The sequence below is a fragment of the Trichechus manatus genome, unplaced genomic scaffold (assembly GCF_000243295.1).
Source record: "Trichechus manatus latirostris isolate Lorelei unplaced genomic scaffold, TriManLat1.0 scaffold00272, whole genome shotgun sequence".
Classification (NCBI taxonomy): domain Eukaryota; kingdom Metazoa; phylum Chordata; class Mammalia; order Sirenia; family Trichechidae; genus Trichechus; species Trichechus manatus.
The window spans coordinates 523,936-540,833 of NW_004444208.1; the positions used below are offsets into that span (position 1 = coordinate 523,936).

The 16,898-nt window shown below is 37.2% G+C and overlaps 1 protein-coding gene across 3 annotated transcripts in view; it reads left to right on the forward strand.

Moving 5' to 3' along the window:
* Positions 1–16,898, forward strand: part of DYM (dymeclin) — a 265,159-nt gene that overhangs the window by 175,687 nt on the left and 72,574 nt on the right. The gene's annotated exons all lie outside the window — the stretch shown is intronic.

Sequence of the window (16,898 nt, forward strand, 5' to 3'; positions counted from 1 at the left end):
TTTCATAAAAGAGGAAAGCTTTCAGCCTCATGGTTGTCGTGTAAACTTGTTGGAACTTTTCTGTATTTTGTTCCATTTGGAAATCTCTTGATTTAATTTATAGTAGCTGGAGTGCTCTGTCTGATTTGTCTGTGGAATAGACTACAGTGACTATTACAAATGAATTTTGAATTCTCTTTCCTGCTTGGTAAGCACGTATGAGAGATAGCTGCAAGATTCCACACATGTCCTGATAGACGCATAGTTAGTTGAGCAGGTTGGATTTTATGAGAAAGTAGATATTATGCTATTGGAGTTTTATATTTCTTACTCATTTTATTTATATACAGAGTACTTCTAAAATCAGAAAGTTGCAATGTGTCATGGCTGAATGTAGATTAAACATAATGATGGTGAGAGGAATAAGAAAGAGACAGGTCATCAATTGCAAATATCAGAGAAAATCACCACCTGCTGTTTAGTGTGTATCATGCGCCAAAAGAGGTGCAGTATGACATTACTGCTTTGTACTTTGCAGCTCACATTTTTAACACACATTTTCTAAAAGTCAGAGATGATTAATATCAGCACTATACTGTTAGCTAGATGCGATGATATAGGGCAATGTCTTTACTGCCAAATGATGTAGAGGAATAAGGAAAAAACTCCATGACAACCTTAACCAGAAGAGGGAAGACATTTAGAATAAAATAGAGCTTTTGAGGTAAGGAAGCATACAAAAGCTTCAGACTACATAGTGCATCTAAGTGAAAACGCTTTGGTTATTAGGAAGTTGAGACTGTGTGACATCTAAGTTGACAGAGGCTCTTCTTGCTAGCAGAAAAATTTTGGTCTCATAATGATGTTGACCAGGCTATTATTGAGTCAATATAGATACTTATATTTAAAAGTCAGGGATAGAAAAGCAAATGAAAATAATAGAATAAATTCTTAAGTATATAATAAAGATATTTTACCAAATGAAAGCCAGTAACTTTCCATTGACGTATGTGAAGTGAGTATCAGATAAATCTTAGGGATTGGACACAGTTTGTCTGGCTGCAGGGAATGGGGGAGAGCTGCTACTGATCATTGAACCTCCTAAATGGGCAACATAATTGACCTTGCCCTTAATTACTGTGTTTCTCCTGTTTTTTTCTTCGCGTGTGTATTTGTATCATATCTGTCCTACCAGGCTGTAAGCCTGCTGAACTAGACACAATATCTTACTCATTGTTGTACATCATAAGGCACCTAACCTCATGTCTGGCCCGTTGTTAACCCTCATTAATACTGTTTGCAGCAGATTTTACCATTTGCCAGATGTGACAGAGGCCACTGTCTGCTTCCTCCTGAGTCACCCATCTGGCAGGAGCAGATAGGAGAGATAAAGACATGATCAACTGGGAAGATAAAAGAAAATGAAGGGGAAACAAGAAAGACAAAGTAGGGAGGAAGGAAAGTAAAAAAAGAGAGTGGAGAGAAGATGGAGGTGCCATGTGGCAAAAGCAGTGGGCGATTCCTGAGACCCCGTCACCTGGTTTCGGCGGAGTTAAATCCACACTCGGTGTCCAAGTTGTTACAGGATTTCTTTTGTATTTTCCATTTCCCCTTGTAGCACCTTTCTTGGAACCCCTTTATTCCTTACCCACTTGGGTTCCTTTCACTTCCCCAGGTGGTTGTTTTGTACTCCTAGCTAAGGTTTAAGGTACTAACCCTCTGAAGAATTTTTTCAATAAAAAGTTCTCCTGAGTACTAAAACGCCTTTAGAACCCATCTATACTGACATGTCAGACCCTGGTAGGTCCAGATAGATAGTTGAGGAGACATTCTAAGGCCAGAGGAACTTTATAGCGTTTTTCAAATGCTGCCCCTTATGAGGCTATCCCATCTTCTTCTTACCACATTCCAGAGCTGTTGCACCATGTGTGCTGTCTCTTGGCCTCCAATTCTGCCAGGCTCTTTCCATTTTTTCTGAACAACAGAGAAGAAATAACAGTATATTAATCTAGTGTTAGGGACATGGGCTCCAGAGTCAGGGCTTCTCCCTCACTGACTGTTAATCCCACACCCACCACTTGCAGTCTGGGACAGTATACACGAAGGACACTGTTCCATTCATTCATGGCCAACCTCAGGCTGTGGGTGTGATTTGCATAAAAGGGGATGTCTGGTTAGGTTCGCATACCATGTTTATTTGCAAGTAACCAACATCCTGCATATACAGTGACACATGGGAAGGTCCCTGCAGTTGAGAAATTTTCTTTCAACAGAGCTACATTATGTAGAAGGTCAAACCAAGCCAAATGTCTTAATGGAGAAATCACAGGCTCACTTCACAAAATCAAATAGCTTTTGGTTTGTGGAATGTTTAAAATGTAGTTCCATTCTTAGAGAGAATCATAAACTACTTCCTTTAAAAATCACTTTACCTTTATATAACATGAATTACTGCTGTAGAGAGAAATCTCAGTCATCCTAATGCAACCTTCTTCCCAGTATAAGAATTCTTTTTTCGGCCTCTCTGAGAGAGCATTTCCAGGTGCTCACTGCCTCGGGAGGCAGCAGAGGTCATATTATTTCGTTGTTAGAAATAATATGTTAAGTCTGCCTGCCAATAACTTTCATATCTTGGTTCTAGTTCTGTTCTTGAGAGAAACACAAGTTTACACTTTGCTGCTTGTGGGAATTCTTCAGATTTTTAAAAATACCTGTCATGACTTCCCTTAATCTTTTTTTTCCTTCAGCTTAAATACCCTGGTTGCAACAACCATTTCTGACAACAAATGATTTTAAGATTATTCAGTCTTCTTCTTATCTTCCTGATTGATCTATGTTTGTCAGCTCCCATCTTAAAATTTGGTATCCAGAACTGGATGTAGTATTTCAGTTGTACTTTATAATTTTGGGCTTTATAACTTAAAATTATACTCTTATTAATTCGACCTAAGAGGACAGTCATTTTTAAAAACAAACACACCTTGGCTCATGTAAAATCATACACATCTCCGTGTCTGGTACGTTTTGCAACTGAGTAACTTGCATTTAATTATTGGAATCTAATGGCAGGGCCTTACATTTATTCTTACTTAAATGTAATGTATTGTTTTTTTTTCCCATCTTTCTCTGTTTGCATCATGCTTTGTGAAGCTATAAGGCTTTCAAACCTGGTAGCCTCTTCTTTTTACCCCCAGAAGCATTTAGATCAACTCTCAAATTACAAGCCTTAAATTTGACTTGCATAGAAATCAGATTTAGAATTTTGAGTGAGCACTTGAGAATTTTAATTCATTGTTAGTAACTACGTGAAGTCCAATGTTTTGACTGCCTTAGAACTTTATGTCCAATTCTAAGTTTTGTCTTCTTAGATTTCAAGATGGAGTGATGAATATGTTTTATGAAAAACCTGTGAAGTAAGAAAATACCTATTTCCATTATTTTAAAGTGACCTTATATTTACATTACATATTTTGCTGATGTCAAAAATGCAGCTGCTGATGTTTTAACTGGGTCTGAGACAAGGAGAAACCAAGGGGAAAATTAGTGTTGAGATGATTCTGTTGGGGTAGCACAATTCATTTTGAGTTGCTATTAACTCAGGGTTTCAGTTTGTTGCTGCCTAATTGTAGAATGCTAGAAATTTTATCTTACACTGCAAACCAAACTAAATTTCAGTTGAATTATAGTTGAATGTTAAAAATAAATCCAGAAAAGAACCAGAAGAATAAAAGGGGGAGTGGGAGAGGTAGGCATAAGGAAAACGATTGGTTGATGTGACTATATAAAAATTTAAAATGTCAAAAAAAAAAAGCCATCAGTAAAATTAAAAGGTAACATGATTTGTAACATAAGATAGCCAGTTTTTCCTCATGTTTATAAAGAGCTCTTAGAAATCAGTAAGTGAAAATGAAGGACACAATTGACAAATGAACAAAGTACACGTACCAGCAAACAATTTATTCTCAATAGTGATGAAAAATAAGATTTCAAAAATGAAATACCAATGTATGTTTGTTTTTGTTTTGTTCTATTTTATTTATTGTGTGTGTGTGGTTTTCTGTAGGTAGTTGGGTTTTATTTAGTGTTTTTGAGCATGAATGTGACAGTCAAAGCATGCTTCATCTGATAATTGTAGTGCAATTAATGAATTAGAAAGGATAGAATCCGAATGTAGGTAATAGAACCAACACAGAGACTGCTTGATTGTGGCAGTGGAGATGAAAAAAGAAGGAATTGATGGAAGTGATTTTTGAAGGAAAAAAAAAAGAATTGAAGAGAACGTAAACACTGAAATGGTATAGAACCATTGCTGTCGAGTCAGTTCTGACTCATAGTGACCCTATAGGACAGAGCAGAACTGCCCCATAGGGTTTCCATGGAGCAGCTGGTGGATTCAAACTGCCGACCTTTTGGTTAGCAGGCAGGCTCTCACTGTTAGTAGGAACTCTAACGTTACTTCTGTGCATTAATTCGTCTCAGTCAACATTGCAGATATATCTGTGTATCTCCTGTGTGGCTTTTTTTTTTTTTTTAAACTGTGGTTTAGGTGAAAGTTTACAGAGCAAATTAGTTTCTCATTCAAAAATTTATATACAAATTGTTTCGTGACATTGGTTGCAATCCACACAATGTGTCAGTACTCTCCCTCTTTCCACCTCAGGTTCCCATTTTCGTTCATAGAGTTTTCCTGTTCCTTCCCGCCTTCCCGTCTTTGCTTTTGGGCAGGTGTTGCCCATTGGTCTTGTATAGTTGATTGATCTAAGAAGCATGTTCTCACGTGTGTTATTGTTTGTTTTATAGGCCTGTCTAATCTTTGACTGAAGGGTGAACTTTGGGGTGGCTTCAGTTCTGAGTTAGAAGGGTGTCCGGGGGCCATAATCTCGGGTATTCCTCCAGTCTTTTCAGACCAGTAAGTCTGGTCTTTTTTGTGAATTTGAATTTTGTTCTACTTTTTCTCCCGCTCTGTCTGGGATCCTCTGTTGTGATCCCTGTCAGAGTAGCGGGGCATCATCTGATTCTTCTGGGCTTAGGCTGGTGGAGGCTGTGGTTCATATGATCCATTAGTCCTTTGGACTAGTATTTTCCTTGTGTCTTTGGTTTTCTTCATTCTCCTTTGCTCTAGCCGAGGTGGGACCAATAGATGTTATCTTAGATGGCCGTTTGCAAACTTTTAAGACCCCAGATACTGCTTGCCAAAGTAGGATGTAGAACATTTTCTTTATGAACTGTTATACCAATTGACCTAAATGTCCCCCGAGACCGTGGTCTGCAGCCCTCAGCCCTAGTAACTCAGTTCCTCAAGGTGTTTGGATGTGTCTAGGAAGTTTCTATGACTGTGCTCCCTGTGTACTCTATTATATATATAAATATACATGCTGTCCATACAAATATGTATGTATAAATATCCACAGCCTAACCTATGTATATATATGTAGGTATACTCCTGTGCACCCTTCTTCCCCGTATTCAGCATATGTATCTGCTTGTAAGTTATTATTTGTTTTTACTGTTATTTAGGGTTGTATATGCTATAGTGTTTACTGTGGTTGCCTCTTTTTCCTTTCCTTCCCTTGTGTTCCTCTCAGTGTCTTCCTTTACTCTGGTCAAGTTGTGCTGACTTCCCCTATATTGTGTATTGTCTTTCCCTTCACCAAAGTTAAAACACTTGTCTAGTTAGTGATTTCCCTTCCCCACCTTTCTCTTCCCTCATAACCATCAAAAATTGTTTTTTTCTGTGTAAACCTTTTCTTGGGTTTTTATAATAATGGTGTCATTTGCTGTTTGTCCTTTTGTGATTGACTTATTTCACTCAGCATAACATGCTCCAGATTCATCCATGTTGTAGGATGTTTCCAGGATTCATCATTGTTCTTTATCATTGCACAGTATTTGTAAGAATGGCTTGGAGGCGGTATCTGACCTCCTCCAACCCCACAAGGGGGAAGGAGAACCAAAATCAACAGCCCAAGGCTGATTTCTGTGAGGCGGAGGTCAGACACCCCTCCTCTCAGCCATGTTTATCAACTCTGACACTAACTGTCCCTCACACAGCACTTTTTGCTTCTCTGCTGCATTCTATAATTGATTGCAATGGCCACACAGAACTCAAAGACCATACTCACAATTATGGGGTTTATTATAAGGCAAGTAACGGTTACAATTCAGACTCAGGAACACTCAGGATACAGTCCTTTTATCAGGACAGCCTCTCACCAGCTATGCTCAAAGGCACGCCTCTCCCTGGCCCTCAGCCTCTGCCCTGAGGCACTCAGCTTTCCCTCTCCCTACTGCTGGATCTCTACTGGGAGTAGGATTGCTGGATCATATGGTGTTTCTATTTCTAGCTCTTTTAAGGAAGCGCCATGTCGTTTTCCATAATGGTTGTGTGGCTTATGTTTTATGCTATAAGATTATACTAGACATATTATTGTCACTGACAGTCAATTTTAGAAGCTTTGTATAATCCATTGGAAGGTAGATTTTTCAAAAGTAAAGCCTTTTTAAGCTCTCCAACCAGTTTAAAATTGTTTTAAAATGTTAAAGATATGGCATTATGCCGAGTGAAATAAGTCAGTCACAAAAGGACAAATACTGTATGAGACCACTATTATAAAAACACATGAAAATGTTTCCACACAGAAGGAAACAATCTTTGATGGCTACCAGGAAGGGGAGAGGTGGGGAGGGAAAAACACTAACTAGATAGTAGATAAGTGGTAACTTTGGTGAAGGGTAAAACAGCAGACAATATTGGGGAGTTAGCACAACTTGACCAGAGCAAAGTCACAGAAGCTTCGCAGATACATCCATACGCCCTGAGGGACCAAACTACAGGGCTGAGGGCTGGGGACCATGGTCTCAGGGGACATCCAGCTGAATTTACATAACAGTCTATAAAGAAAATGTTCTACATCGAACTGTGGTGAGTAGCCATCTAAGATACATTTACTGGTCCCATCTCGGCTGGAGCAAAGGAGAATGAAGAAGAACCACAGGGACAAGGGAAAGATTAGTTCAAAGGACTAATGGACCACAACTACCACAACCTCCACCAGACTGAGCCCAGAACAGCTTACATGGTGCCTGGTTACCATCACCACCGACCTCTCTGGCAGGGATCGCAATAGAGGGTCCCAGGCAGATCAGAAGAAAAATATAGAACAAAAGTCAGATTCACACACACAAAACCAGGCTTGCTGGTCTGACAGAGACTGGAGAAACCATGAGAGTATGGCCCACAGACACCCCTTTAACTCAGTACTGAAGTCAACTCCTAAGGTTTACCCGTCAGCCAAAGATTAAACACTGTAGGGTTGCTGTGAATCAGAATCGACTCAACGGCGACAGGTTTGGTTTGGTTTGGTTTCTTTATAGGGCCAACAATAACACACATGAGGAATGTGCTTTGTAGTTCAATCATGTACATGAAACTAATGGGCACCCTAGCCTAAAAGCAAAGATGAAAAGGCAGGAAGGGACAGGAAAACTGTTTGAATGGTAACAGGGAACCCGGGTGGAGAAGGGGAGAGTGTTAACATATCTTGGAGTTGGCAACCAATGTCACAAAACAATTTGTGTATTAACTGTTTACTGTAGAAAACTAATTTGCTCTGTAAACTTTCACCTAAAGCACAATTAAAAAAAAATAAAGATACGGTATAATACCCAACCCTAGATTATTTCCCAGTAGTAAATTGCATTTGTAAGGTAAAGAATGGTGAAAAATAGTAGATTTGTATAAAGAAATATGCTAGAAATGTCTACCAAAAGTCCTTCAAATGTTAATATCCTAAGAAAAGAATTTAACCTAAGGAAAGAATTATTTTTTGGAACAAAATAAGGGAATGGTCAAGTAAATTATATCCTATCAACTCAGTGGAATATCATGAAGTATAAAATACTATAAAGAAAAATTGTAGAAATACGGAACACATTTGATAGAAAAAAGAATATAAAATTATATCCTGCTATTTTAAAAGCTATATAAAACTACATGCATATGGACAAAACTTGATAACGAATAAAAATAGTTATGCAACATTAGTGAAAAATACATGACATTTCTTTTTTTATAATTTTAGACATTATTTTTAGGAATTTTTTAGAACTCATACAAATTTAAATTATAAAATTTCTCACTCCCCTACTTATCCTTCTTCCTGCCCCAAGTTAAATGTATATCTTTAGCTTTTCTTTCTTTTCCTACCGACATTATGTAGTGTCATTTTATTAATTGGCAAAGAACTGTCGTGGTTTCTGGGAATAGATAGTAATTACCCAATCTGTGATCACAGAAAATTTCTCCCATGGTTTACTTTAGAATTTTAGAGTTCGCTTTTTTTTGGGGGTGGGGCAGGGGGAGAGTGCAGCTTTTCTTTTTAACTGCATGGGTTTATTATTGTGTGTAAGCACATTAAATCATTTCTGTATCTAAAATGTAACAATCTCAAACTTAGGATTTTTTTTACCCACTTGGTATGTCTTTTATACTGCGGTTTAAAAAAAATTACATATGGTACCATTTTCATTGATTTCAAAGGACTGCATCTTCAGTCTTAACCAAAGACAATGTTCTAAAGAATTTTCTCAAAAGAGTTTTTAAAAACTGCTGAAAACGGTCTCATCATAGTATACCGATCGCTAAATCTGTAATGAATAAATATTTGAAGCCATAGTAATAATTTTTCATGTATGTAATACTGTCTTAATAATTCTGTTGTGGCTGTGTGCTTTATTGATTTCTGGGCCACTTCTGTGGCGTGAAATGAAATGTATTATCCCACTTAAACCACTATGGTTTCCTTTCGAATTACATATTCACTACTTGATCCTGTCATCAAGCTTATTTCATTTTCTATAATGTGTTCAGTCTTAGAGATTTATTACTTTAATACTCAATGCAGTGTAAGTCAAAGTAGGGCAGGTAAATTTTGATGAAAAAAGTTGATAAGAAAAAAAGTTAATTTTTTTTTTCTTTTTTTTTTAAACTCACTATTCTACCTGATGACAGCTAACCAAAAAATCGCCAGTTCAAATCCACCAGCCGCTCCTTGGAAACTCTGCAGGCAGTTCTCTGTCCTGTAGGTTCACTATGAGTCAGAATCAACTTGACAGGGATAGGTTTGGTTTTTGGTTTTGGTATTCTAACTTAGCACGTTTTTCAATTTAGAGATTTTTTTGTTTGTTTGTTTGTTTTTAAAGGAATTATAGCAATGAATTGTTGCTGAGCATTCTGGAGAAGAGTGGGGGGCAAGCTTGACACACTAAGCAGGATCTCTGTTGATTTCACCACTGAGGCAGATAACTTTACTCCCCTTCATTCTCTTGCTTCTGTGACAGCACACACTCAGTTTTTTTCCCCACCCTTTTGGCCATTTCTTCTTTAGGCTCTGTTTTAAGTATTAGCATTCCTTAAGTAAGGCTTATACTTAAAGCTTTTTCCTCTCTTTTTACTTAAACTCTTAGGCATTTTCATCCATTTCTATGACTTTACGTGTCATCCACGTGCCAGTGCTTCCCCAGTTTATAACTCCACTGAGATTCTGAGCTCCAGTCCCATTCTCAGCGGCCTTAATGTTAACATCACCACTCATACCTCTTGCATGCTGCAACTTCCAGGTGGACTCTTGAGCCTTCTCCATAAACTTTTTCTTCCTTTAGTTTCCTCCTTCTCAGTAAATGGCACCTGCATCCGTCAGGTTGCTCATGCTCATCACATGAGAACCATCCACATTTTCTTTCCTTCATCTCCCTACATCCAGTCTCGCTCTGTCCATTTCAGTTCTGTGTCCTAAATATAAACGAGTCTGTCCTTTCTTCTCCGTCCCCACTGCTAGCCACCCTAGCTCAAAACAGCCTATTTACGAGTGTCATGAGTAGACTATTAAAAAACTTCTCCTCCTCCAGTCTCATCACCCCTACTCCCACTCCCATCGCCAGTTCCTGATCAGGCAAGCAGAGAGATCTTCATACAGCTTAAATCAGATTCTGTGTCTCCGTTGCTCAAAACCCTTTAGTGGCTTCTCTTCGCCCTTTGGATGGTTCATTCTCTAGCCACACCAATTGCCTTTTTTTTCCCAGGAAGGACTTCTGGAGCCCTTTTCCATCTCAGGGCTTTTCATAAGCTCTTTCCTGTGTAGAATGTTCTTTTGTCCATTGTATGTTGCCTACGTTTGTCACATCCTCAGACGGGTCTTCCCTGATGACCCAATCCATTGTTACACTTAATACTATGTTTTCTCTTTTGCACACTTCCTTTTTCTCTTTCTGTCTCTCTCTTAGAGTAGACTGTAAACTCCATGAGGACAGAAAATGTATTTTTTTAACCACTGATCCCCCATAAAAAAACCAAACCAGTTGCCATTGAGTCAATTGTGACTCATAGTGACCCTATAGGACAAAGTAGAACTGCCCCATAGGGTTTCCAAGGAGCAACTGGTGGATTCAAACTGCCGACCTTTTGGTTAGCAGCCCAGCTCTTAACCATTGTGCCACTAGGGCTCCCACTGATCCCCAGTGCCTAATATATTTGGGTACTTAATAGGTCTCTATTTCTGCTATATGAATGAATTAGTTTAGTTCATTGAAATTAACTTTTTACAGACTTGCCCAATCTAATTATAACCACTTCTTCAGAGATTACCTTGGCCAGAAGCAGTAAGATGTTAATCCTATTACAATGCTAAACCAAAGAAAAACCAAACCCATTACCATCGAGTTGATTCCAACTCATAGCAACCCTATAGGACAGAGTAGAACTGCCCCATAGGGTTTCCTAGGAGCACCTGATGGATTCGAACTGCCGACCTTTTGGTTAGCAGCCAAACTCTTAACCACTGTGCCACCAGGGTTTCCATTACAGTGCTACTACATCTTTAAAATAGCACTCATGATCATGGTATATCATTAGATAATGGATTATTGTGTTATAGTTGTCTCGATAAATAGTTTTCGCAGATACACAGTCAAACTGCCTGGCAAGACAAGGCTCCTTCATTCTTCTCTAATACGTGGAACTGCATTGTTTTTTCTGTCAGTTAAATATTTTACAAATTTCTCAGTTTTTGGACCATCAAGGCAATGTCTTCATGCTTTAAAAGATGTCTCATAAAAATGCAAACATAATATTTTATCTGGTGGCTGTAGCTAAGCAGAAGAAACTCAGAGAGAAAAACAAATAATTAAAGTTTGCCTCTTGAAATTTTTAACACAACACTGGAAAAATTTTGAAACCAGAGTAGTTCTGATAGGTTTTACCAAAAAAAAAGAAAAAGAGAGAGAGAGAAATGTTTTTCTTTAACATAAATAAATTATGGAGCTAACGGCATAATAGCAGAAGGTTTCAGAAATATAAGTAAAACATAAGAAAATAGATCGCTTACATGCATTAAAATTTTATTTGTTAACTTTCTTTTTAATTCAAAATTACCTAGTAAAGAAGCAAACAAATTTATACACTGTACCTATTTGGAAAGGCTCAGAAAAAATATTTTCAGTGCATCACTTATAAGAATATTAGGAAGATTTGTTGAAGACCTACAGTAACAGTAAAAACCACCCAAAATAAATGTTATACTCACCTGCCATAGTGATCTGCATTAAAATGTCACTAACTTGTATTGCATAATGTATTATGTAAATGGAGGAAGATTAAATTAATAACTAAAATATAACAAAAGATACTTATTAACAAAGTAAATTGTTAATCTGTGAGACGAGTATCATGAGATTTTTGGCACATAGAAGCAAAGTAAGAAAGAACTGATAAAATCTTAGGAAAGAACGAATTAAATTAATATTTGAGCTAAAAAATGAGAGTAGATATTTTTCCCAGAAAAATGGCTTTATGTATAGATTGTATTGGTAAAGAAGGTACTGAAGTCTTAGGTGATGTACTGTGGGTGTACAGGTGTAACCAGAGTACCTGAAGATGTATGCTCTAAATAACAAGTTAAAATTTCCTATGCAATTTAGACCATATGTATGGAGAATTTGGAGTGGATACAAAATTCCCCAAATTGGATGCTGTTCCCCTAGGACTGCCATTTGCAGGGAATTTCACGTACATTTTCAGACATGTGGACTTGCATAACTGCTTTTTATAGAAATATTCTTGGTTACTAAATGTCTAACAGACTTAAACATACAGGGTTTCCCGTATATGGAAGAAAAGTGATTCCACCCACTCTCCATGCCCTGGCACGTCATGATGCCAGCCCTTACATTTATTTGACTTCCAGGATTTAAATAGGCAGTGATGTAAATCAGAAGTTACTGTTTCACCTACTGGCACTAAGTAACTAAATCGTCATCCTCCTGATGAGAAAGGTAAACCCTTTGCAGTTTGGCTACAGAGTAGGAATGACATTCATTCTAATCCTATTCCTCTAAGATAAGTTGACAACAAAATGATTTATTTCTATGTTACAAAAGATGATTAAGGAGAGGAGAATACAGAGAAGTTAAATGATTTGGCAACGACCATGCAACAAGCTGGAAGTAGAATCCAAGTCTCTCTGGAGTCCCTGCTCTGATCAAAGTTTCATCTTATTGAATGTTCACAGCATCATACGAGGAGATAAATGCATCTCACCACACATATGCTTGATGAATTATTCCCAGTAGAGAGCTGCTTCTGTGCTTTTTAAATTACATGTTTTGGTATCTTTTATTTCAGCTCATTTCTGTTACATTTTTAAATCTCTGTCTTACAGATTTGAGCTGGAATGGGAATTGAAGAGTTACTTATTTTCTTTGGCATTTTTCCATTTGCACTCTTAAACACTGATCTTAAACTGGAATCAGATGTGTTTCAAGAGGTCTCTTGTTTTGCACAACAGTTCTACAAACTAGCTGTCTGTAAAAGGCAGTTCATTAAAAATTAATTTTTAAATGAACTTTAGATGTATTCCATAGATTTTTTTATAGGCTGTGTATTAGAGAGCACACATACAAGATATTTTCTTTGCTCTGTACTGGTGATAATAGCTAATATTTATTGAGGTCTTACTCTGTACCAGACACTGCTCTAATTATTAACAATTTTTTATTTTAATCCTCACAGCAACTCTAAGATATCATTATTCCCATTATATGTACAGGGAAACTGATAGACAAAGTAACTTGCTAGAAGATGGTAAAGTCAGTGTTGAAACCCAAACATTCTGGCTCCGGAAGCCACACTTTTAACCTTACACTGTCCCCCAAGAAGCTTTTTTACAATAGTGTGGTTTTATTAGGTAACTTTGCCCTTGAAATCATTTCAACCCATCTTAAAGCCATTGTAAATCTGATATTATTTGGCAGTTGTACATTTTAAACTATATTTATGTCTGAATTCTTGAACTTCTTCTATTCTCTGTCCACTCACAGTTTCACTTGTAAATAGTTTGTAAAACTGATTGAAGTTCAAAATTGAAGTATAGACTATAGAAATGTAAGAAACTCAAAATTATTTTTTGGTCCTCTAAATTCTATATGGACGATTTAGTCTGGTTTCTGCTTGCCAAACCTGAAGAAGCTCCCATTTTTCCAAAGCCTTTGTTCCTTAAAAATTTTTCATAGTGTTGTAATCAAAATGTCTGAGTTTGGTTTTAATTTTTAATACAGATTTCTTTTTTTTTTCTTTCTCAAACTAATAGTGAATACATGCTATTTTCAAATGGTTTTTAACCAGATCTCACAACATAAGCATTTACAAGTAGATTTACAATGAAACCCAAAAGATAAGTTTTGCATTCTATTTACCACTGGGCAGAAGTAAGTTAAATAATAATAATAAGAGCAATTAGTAACTGAATATAATTTATAATGGTGACTAACACTCCTATAGCTCCCTTGCCTTTCCTCTGTTTAGTGACTAGTAGGTGAGTATTCTTCTAACTTTAAAAAAACAAATAAGCAGAAGCTTTCCTGAGGTTTTAGTCTAATTGGAAGTATAGTTACTATTCACATAGATAATTTTTATACAGGTAGCATTTATATAGACTTTAAAAATGTTTGTGACTTTTAAGTGTGGCTTGTTTTACCTCATGTTGATTGTATTAATTTCTTTTACTGTATGAATTTATTTTCAAGTAACACACAGTATAAGCCACTAGGATGTTCAGGTGCCTCTCACTGGTGGCAGCAGAAGTTTTAAGAATTCCATATGTGCTCTCTGCAGCCTAGCATGCAGTGGTTGTGGTGCTGGAAATCTGGGCGGAGAGAGCAGTTTGTATCTGGTTAACGTGGGTCCACCCTCTAGTATTTATGTTAAACCTTTCAGTCCTAAATTTTCAAATTACTTTTAAAGATAGCAGTGGAACTATATACAATGGTATTTTCTGTAGTGTCTTTTCTGTAGAATGTTAGAAAAAAGAGAAAAGTTAACAAATCAATCTAAAAGAATTGAATAAACAGGGCATGATTTACCTACATAAATTTATTTCTGTGTTCAGTGAGAGAAGCATGTTTGGGGAATACTTTTTATAGTTTAGCTGATGGTGTGATGGCCTCTGTATTCCTCTTACTGTCCTTAAATAGTCAAATCAGAGAACATCATTGTGGTTTAAATACCCATCGGTAAAACAGTGCATAATCAATCTGCTCTGTGGCTGTTTTATTCTTGCTGTTTTCATATCTTATGTAACAATATATTAATGTAGTGCCCAAGCTATTAAGACGATGTGTTTTGATAGTCTAGTTTAACGGCAAAACAAGAGCTTCAGGTTTTATTAGTTTTTTAATATTCCTTCTCAAGAGTCACCGTCACTTGATTTCTGTGTCTGCACAAAACTGCAAACGCAAGTATCCAGACTACCAACTTTTGCGTAATACATGATGTGGCTATTGCAAGAGTTTGTGGTATTTCCTGTTACCAGGGGTGTTTAGAGAAATTTTAATTTAACCCTCACTGTCTGGTTTTCTAGCCCCTCACTTCCTCTTGTGAATATAATAATGACAATAACAACCTGTTTGTACATTGAATCTGTATACATTAACAGCTTGTGGTTTCACTGAAAGATGACCCCTTGAGCTAGAATCATGGGATAAGCGAAGAGGCACTGATTATAAAGCTGCAAATGTAACTCACGTATGCCCATGACTTTTGGGTTAACCATTTGGTCTTACTCTCCTTTGCTCTGTTTGCCCCACATTGTTACTTGGTCATTTCTGGACTTAGCTCATTGTTTAGCAGATAGTAAATATAGATTGGCTGTTTTTAAAACTGCTTTGGGGACAAAATATGACAACAGTATGTTATTTAATGCTTCCCCAGCGCTCCATATCCTGTTCAGAAGTTTGACCAGAGCTATAAAAGCAAAGTTCTTTTGCCCTGGAAAAGAAGAAGTTGTACCCATATTCTTGAGGCGAATTTCTCACTTATGAACAGCTAAATCTATAAGGCTTGTACATCTCTTCCATTGTCTTTCGTTGTGCCCCACAAAATACTCACCTCTGTGCTCCACCATCTGGCTTTGGTGGGCTTAGGGAAACAGAATTGACTGAGCCAGGACTCCTCCTGGACTGAGTACTTCCACCTCCTGCTTTTTATGCATCTTTTCTTTAAATGAGACCGGGTCAATTTGGTTTCAATTTGCAAGGTTATTTGCAGTCAAAATGGTGGGTATTCTGTTCTGCCATAGTGAGAATGCTATCCCAAACAGCAAAATGAACTCTTGAAATTATTGCTTTGTTAACTGACTCAGCTCTGGTGTATTTTGTATTCTCAAATTTGAATTCATTGACACATGACTTAAATCACTTTTTTTAATGTATTGCTGAATGTACATGCTTATTTGCATCCATGCACTAATTAAAAAGGGTGATGTGGCCTTTTTTGTTTAAACATGAAAAGTTTGACATGCTTCCCCATAATCAAAACCATAGAACTCACTTTTCCATTTTTTAGCGTAAAGAACCAAACCAAAACCAAACCCGTTGCCATGGAGTTGATTCCAACTCATAGTGGCCCCGCAGGACAAAGTAGAACTGGTCCATAGGGTTTCCAAGGAACAGCTGGTAGATTCGAACTGCTGACCTTTCGGTTAGCGACCGAGCTCTTAACCACTGCACCACCAGGGCTCCAGCATAAAGAAGCTGTATGTATTATCACGTTATTATTCCTAATCTGGTTCTCTAGGTAGCATTCTCTGATTTTGTACACTTACAGAAATTGGAAACCCTGGTGGTGTAGTGGTTAAGAGCTACGGCTGCTAACCAAAAGGTCGGCAGTTCAACTCTACCAGGAGCTCCTTGGAAACTCTGTGCAGCAGTTCTACTCTGTCCTTTCAGGTCCCTATGAGTCAGAATCGACTCCACGGCAATGAGTTATAGAAGCTGGGTTTCCCTCTTACATAATCCTGTTGACATTTTTTTCTGAAGAAGGCGTTTCTTTTATACTTACATAAATACAATCATTATTTCCTTGCCTATTAATGTTTATTATTCAAGTATTTATCTTAAGAAAGTTTAGTTTTCGTCCTCATTTAAACTCATTAAAAGTACCTTTTTGATGTTATTCTTCTATTTCAGCTTTAAATTTTAATTCATTGTGTTCATTTTAAGCCCATGATGTTAAAAAAAATTACAGTGTTACCTAGAACTAATCATCTTCCTTGTTTAATGTACAATTCTACTGAAAAATATAATATGCTAACGAGATTTTCTCATGCATTAGTTCATTATACCAGCTCACTGAATGCTGTCTTCTGCCTAAAAGAGATGGCTTTCCATGCCACTTTGTTTTTCTAACATTTCTCTCCAGCAGATACCACCTTCCTTATTTTCTGTGTGGAGAAACAGGCGTAGAGTTGGTGTTCAGAACTGGGCAAGTTATAGATGATAGGAGCAGGGCAAGACCAGAGTTTCAATTCACTCATCTTCCCATGAGATTGAGAGTAATTTTTGTAGATTGTGTACTATCAATGAATACAATC